Genomic DNA, 6,772 nt, shown 5'->3' with positions numbered 1-6,772 from the left:
TCAAAGGTTTTTCTCAAAGCATCTTTAAACGCTTCAATTTCATCTGCAGTATTGCCTGTAAGAAGCATATCATCCACATAAAGTGTTAGCATAATGAGAACTCCATCTCTCTTTTTGACATACAAAGTACTTTCTGTTGGACTATTCTGAAATCCCTGGCCAATCAAATATGTATGTGTCTTCTCATACCATGCTCTTGGAGCCTGTTTGAGACCATACAAAGCTTTACGCAATCTACATACCTTTTGCTCTTGACCTTTTACAACAAAACCACTTGGTTGACTTACATAAACTTCTTCCTACAAATCACCATTCAAAAAAGCAGTTTTGATATCCAACTGATGTACTTTCCAACTATGATGAGCAGCAATTGCAACTAGTGATCTAACTGTGGACATGCAAGAAGTAGGAGCAAAGGTTTCATCATAATCTATGCCTTTCTGTTGCGCATAGACTTTTTCCAAAAGCCTTGCTTTGTACTTGTCAACAGTACCATCTTGTTTCCTTTTTACCTTAAAAACCCACTTTGTACCAATAGGCTTTTTACCTGTAGGCAAGTCCACTAGATCCCATGTATGATTCTTATGAATAGAATCAATTTCTTGCTGCATAGCATCTTTTCACTGAACACACTCTAAAGCTTGTTCAAATGAATCAGGCTCATCTGCATCACAAAGAGTGCTAAAGCAAGCCAAATCTACTTGCTCTCTGCCAAAAGTAGTACCAACACGTGTTTTTCGTGGCAATGGTGCATCCAACTTGCTATCCTGCAAAGTTTTTTGAACCCATTTAGGCAAGGTTCTTTCTTCCCTGAGAACTTCTTGCTCTTCACGCACAATTTTTGCTACATCATGAGGTGTCACATGCTGATCAAAAGATTGATCAAGATTATCCTCCTGTTGTGATTCTTGATTCTCCACAAAAGAAGGAAGCAAATCTTCAAATACATCATGTGTCTGCATATGAGGTACATCAAAAGCAACCATAGGTTGAGCAGTAGTTTCTACAAAAATTACATCACGACTTTCAAAAATCTTGTTTGTAGAAGGATTGTAAAGTCTATAACCTTTACTTCCACTACGGTACCCCACAAATATACATTTGATTGCCTTATCATCAAGCTTCCCACGTAACTGCTGAGGGATGTGAGCATAAGCAAGACAACCAAAAACACGAAGATAACTGACTGAAGTTTTTCTGTCATACCAAGCTTCATATGGACTAATGGTCTTTAAGGCACGAGTAGGACACCTGTTCAAAACATGTGCTGCACAAGCAACTGCCTCCATCCATAGCTTATGAGGCAAACTCTTAGCCTTGAGCATACATCTAGCCGTCTCCATTAAAGACCCGTTCTTCCTTTCTGCAACACCATTCTGTTGTGGTGTGTATGGCATAGTGCATTGGTGTTTAATGCATTTCTTTCCCAAAAAATCCTTAAATGCACCTGACATGTATCATTAGGCAAAATTTGGACTCACAAAGGGGCCCTTTAAGAAGTTTTACTTTACCTCTCTCTACCAAAACGGGCGCATGGATAAATTTTTGTAAATAAACTCCAAAGTTGGCGGAGGTTTGACAGTTAGAATGTCCTCTTCAAGCTCTATCTACTGATATATAGCACGCCATGAGATTCCTCATATTTTAGAAGATTCTTTTTTTGATTCACCTATGATGTGACAACTCTGTCGGAATCTAAGTGAATCAAAAAAAGAATCTTCTAAAATATGAGGAATCTCATGGCGTGCTGTATATCAGTAGATAGAGCTTGAAGAGGACATTCTAACTGTCAAACCTCCGCCAACTTTAGAGTTTATTTGCAAACATTTATCCATGCGTCCGTTTTCGTAGAGAGAGGTAAAGTCAAACTCCTTAAAGGGCCCCTTTGTGAGTCCAAATTTTGCCTAATGTCACCTCCTCGATCGTTACAAAGAGTCTGTACTTTGCAACCTGTTTCATTTTCAACCATGGCGACATAATGTTGAAAAATTGCAAACACATCTGACTTTGCTTTGAGTGGATACACCCAACAAAACCTGGAAAAGTCATCAATGAAGGTCACAAAATAAAGGCTGTTTCCTATAGATGGCGTCCTCATAGGACCACATACATCACTATGTACAAGCTGCAACTTTCGTGTCCCTCTAACTAAACCATCCTGCGAAAATGCAAATCTGTGCATCTTTCCAAGAACGCAACCTTCACATACATGTCTTGGTGGCATCTCCAATAAAGACAAATCATGCACCATATTATGACGTTGTAAAGTCATCAAACTGCCATAACTAACATGCCGAAATCTAGCATGCCACAACTCAGCATCCTGCATGGCCTGAGTCTTTGTTTCTGCAATACATACCTGAATCTGCTTTTCATAACGATCTAGCACAAATAGTCCATTTTCTAGCGTACCTGTAGTGATAAGAGAATAACCATTCTCTTGATCTCATACAACACATCTGTCATCCTCAAAAATGACCCGAAGACCATTTTTTGCAAGAGAGGATACAGACAACAAATTCTTCTTGATCCTTGGAACATATAAGACATCTGGCAAGCATAAATCTGAACCATCTGAAATGGTAATCAAAATCTTACCAACGCCTTTGATTGGATAAGAAGCATTATTTGCACATGTCACCTTCTTTCCTGCTGGAGCTGCATTCAATGAACAAAAAAAATCCTTCCTTGAAGTAATATGCCTGGATGTACCACTATCAAAGTACCAAATCATTTGTGTCTCGTCAACACTGTAAGCAGAAAAATCTGAACATACTACGAAAGCATAAGAATCCTGCACAAAGTTTGCAGACTCTTCTTTAGCTGTAGAAGAATCACCAGAAGCTGAAACAACCAAACTTGACTCTTTCTTCTTTTCTTTAGCAATTCGCTTTTTACACCCACTAATGTAGTGACCAGGTTTCTTGCAGTAGTGACATTTACCTTTCTTCTTGGACTTGTCGGAATCACCTTTAGACTTCTCTGAAGATTGTCCTCCACCAGACATGGAGTGATGAGCACTCTCTTTACCCTTGTTTTTATTATGTAAAACAAGAGCATGATCCATACCATCCACCTGTAAAGACTTGTTCTTACGTGATTGATCCTCCTGTAATAGCAAAGCCACTAACTCTTCAAAATGAAGAGGCTCAGGATTAGCTCGCAAAGACAGAGTCAAAGAAGTCTGAAAAGTCAAATAAGATGGTGGTAGTGAATTGAGTGTTTTGGAAACCAAGTCCTTCTCTGGAATCACTTCATCAATGCTAAGCAATTGCTCTTTAAGATCCCTGATTTTTGTAAGATGCTCGATGATATCGTCACCTTCGTCCATCTGTATTTTGTCAAGTTGTTTCTTCAAAAACTCTATTCTGGCAGCGTTTCTTCCTCCAAACATAGCTTGCAGAGTGTTCCAAGCATCCTCAGAAGTTCTGCAAGATCTGATATGTGGTGTGATTGTCCTCTTTATGGTTAAGGCAATCACAACCATAGCTTGTGCATCTTTAGTATCCCATCTCTTTTGCTCTGGAGTGACTTGTGAGGGTCATGCACCAACAACTGCACCACGACCAGACGTGGCAGGTGCAATGCTACCTGGATGAACTTCATCTCCAGATACATAATCCCACAATCCTTTACCAACCAAAACATTTTTGGCCATAAAAGACCAAAGAGAATAGTTGGTACTGAGTGGCATAAAATGGTAACCATCTTTTTGCAACATTTGTCAGCCTACTCAACGTCCTCTTCCTCATATGTGTATATATTTTTCTATGCTATTAAGTTATCTAGAGTAAATTCCCCCTCTTCGTTTAACCTTTGTGGCGACACATACATTATACTCTTCCCAAAAATGTCACCTTAGTCATATATTTATATTACCACCCTTTTCTTTTTTGCTTTGTAAATAGAATAAGCATACAATAACCAACTATATACCCCCAAACTTTCTTACCTCTTGTGAATTAATAGTAGAAAAATAATATATCCATCTTCCACCCCTTATAGATAAATTCCCATGGAAATCAACTCTCCACTTGTCTTTACCAAAGATTATGGTCCCTCTCTACAAGTCTTCTATGCCCCCTACATAGGTGGCCCAATATCTCTTAAGAATATACATATAGTTTCTCTCCTTTCAAAAAGACTCCAATTGTATATTATTTTCACAAGCAAATAATATGGGGCCCTCCTCTATTTGTTTAAGCATCATAGCCTTTTGAAAAAGCATGATTCCCCTTGGATGCATACAAGCAAAGGGCCCATACAAAAAGACTTTGAAGCAAAAGGTTCCCTAGCATAGTGTGGACCTTCCAAACCGAATTCCTTGGTGCATGGGCGTAAAGAATAGTCCAAATTCATATCAAACATGTTGAGAAGGTCAATTTTGCCTTTTGAAGCATGTCATTCCGAGCTACAGGTAAAAAGTTATGGTCAAAATAGTGTAAATCTGTCAGATTCGCAGCAAAAGGGAACTGTAAATCAAGTAAATCAAGAGAGTGAGATCTTATTTTTCCCCTACTCATCTTCTAGAAGAGCAATGAGTGTTCAAGGTCACTTGCATGTGATGGGACCAACCTAAAGATGCTTTCTAAATGCCAAGACAGACAAGTTGAGATACCCCGCAGGAGCCACCCGTAGGGCCTCATGGTGGGGCCCACCTACATTATGCACCCCTATGGAGCCTTCACGGTCTAAAATGATATTTTTGGTGAATAAATAGTCCCTTTTATGTCCAACATTCAATGAGTTGTCAAAGGACACTTAATTAGGTCTAATCACTTACTCTAATTAAGTGTAGCATAATCCCACTCCTACACAACTATAAATAGCCCCCCTTGGAGAGACTCAAGGACACACACACCTATATTTTCAACTTCATGTTGTTTCTTGATCAATAGTAGAGAAAATCCCAACTCTCCCTCTTTCACATCCTCCCTCCTAACCCTCCTCTTTGGAGGAAGTGCAACTCTATTCTCCACTCTCTCCATTCTACAATCTCTTACTCCATCAACCCAATAAATCATTTGTAGCACCTCAATAACTTATAAATACATCATGATCTCTCTCATGGTTATGTTAATGATCATGAAATCATCTTCAAAAACTTTCAAGTGTTGCAATTCGTGATGGTTAGCCAGCGTCTGTCCTCCCCTTAAAAGGTGTGCGAGAAATCAAGTAAGTATTCTATTCTCAATTTACCATTGGTTTGTTTCTCCACACTTATTCAATTGGTCTAAAGAAATTTCTCACTCCAACTCTCTTTTGCTTCATTACATATGCATGTGGCTACCTCTCATGGTGATTTTATTTGTGTCACGGCATCGCATAGATGGAGATGAGCTCTCTATGCAAAGTGTGTTAGTTTGATGTAAGTGATTCTCTTGTGTGTTTGAGAGGCAAGTCTTGCGCGCATGATTTTTTTGATGAGTGCTTGAGAGAGGAAGAGTTTGGATGTATTATGGGTATTCTTATGGGGAGAAGGTGAATGCTATTCCACAAATTGTATATTTCATTTTGATGCACGGCATTGGGTTGCATAATCGTTGATGGTGTTCAAGTGTCCAAAGTGTATATAGAGTAAGGGGGTTTTCAAAGTGTGTTGCTTGGGTGGGTGAGTGCAAGTGTTATTTTTTTTGATTGGTTTCCTTCTCCACTCCCAAAAGAAGGTGGTGCCCCAAGTAGTGCGCGTACCTCTTTACGAACATTTTGTGAGGGTAGGCCCATTGGTTTGGGTTTAGAGGCCCCATTTCAAAAAGCTCGCCCTCATAAAGTGGTGCCCCCACTGAGGAACATATTTCCAAGTTACCTTCAAATTCTTTAGTGATGAACAATGGAGTTCCCATCTATCCATTTCATTTTGCACAACACATTAGAGTAAATGTTCACATAGATAGAAAAGTCTTTTTCCAGCAACGCATTGTTTTTATGTTTGGTGCAGAAAGACTTAGAGAAATACTGGCATCACCCAATCCAATTATACTTCCAATCATCAATTATGAAACTTCTTTTGATGTTCACGTTTTCATTTTGTTTTAAAGGCAAGAACAAGGAGTGGTGAAGGGGTGCTCAAGGGCCATATGAAGGAACGAGGTCTTCAAACCAACAACGAGGAGTAGCACATGAATCACGATCAAAATAATGAACCTTTTAGGCCTATTGCTCGGCAATCCATTCATATAATCATTGCAACTAAGTTTAGGTTTCAGTCTATCATAAGGAGGATATTTGGATCCACTCGCCTCAATGAAATCAATGCTTCAATTAATCCATTTATTCTACCTATAATAAAGTACGAATTAACAATGGATGTGTACATCTTCATTTTAATGTAATCAGATTTATAGTGTCAATAATCTTGTGCGGCCTGTAAGAGAAAAGTTTCTTTAAAAAAAGAGATTTAAAAAAGTCTAAACAAAATGTCAAGTTCTTTTCCCACGTTCTATGCAAGAAGTGGGGAAGATGCGCAAGAGTTTCTTGACAACTTGGAGATGGCACATCTCATATTCGGGAGAGATGAAGAGGAAGTAAAGCTACGAGCCTTCCCGTTGGTTCTAAAAGCAGAAGCTAAAGCATGGTATGAGACCTTGCAACCCCAAATCAAGTCCAATTGGGAGAGACTGCGAGCAAGCTTCCTCTCCAAGTTCGGGCAAGGTGATACTTCTGAAGGACTATGGAAATGTCTTATTGGGCATAAGCAGGTATCACTTGAAGACTATCCCTCTTATGAAGCAACCTTTGTCAATCTATGGGGTAGGTGGGAGGCTACATTAGA

Source organism: Adiantum capillus-veneris, chromosome 24 (assembly GCF_014529385.1).
Source record: "Adiantum capillus-veneris isolate H3 chromosome 24, ASM1452938v2, whole genome shotgun sequence".
In the NCBI taxonomy this organism is placed as follows: domain Eukaryota; kingdom Viridiplantae; phylum Streptophyta; class Polypodiopsida; order Polypodiales; family Pteridaceae; genus Adiantum; species Adiantum capillus-veneris.
This window is presented reverse-complemented; position numbering follows the sequence as displayed.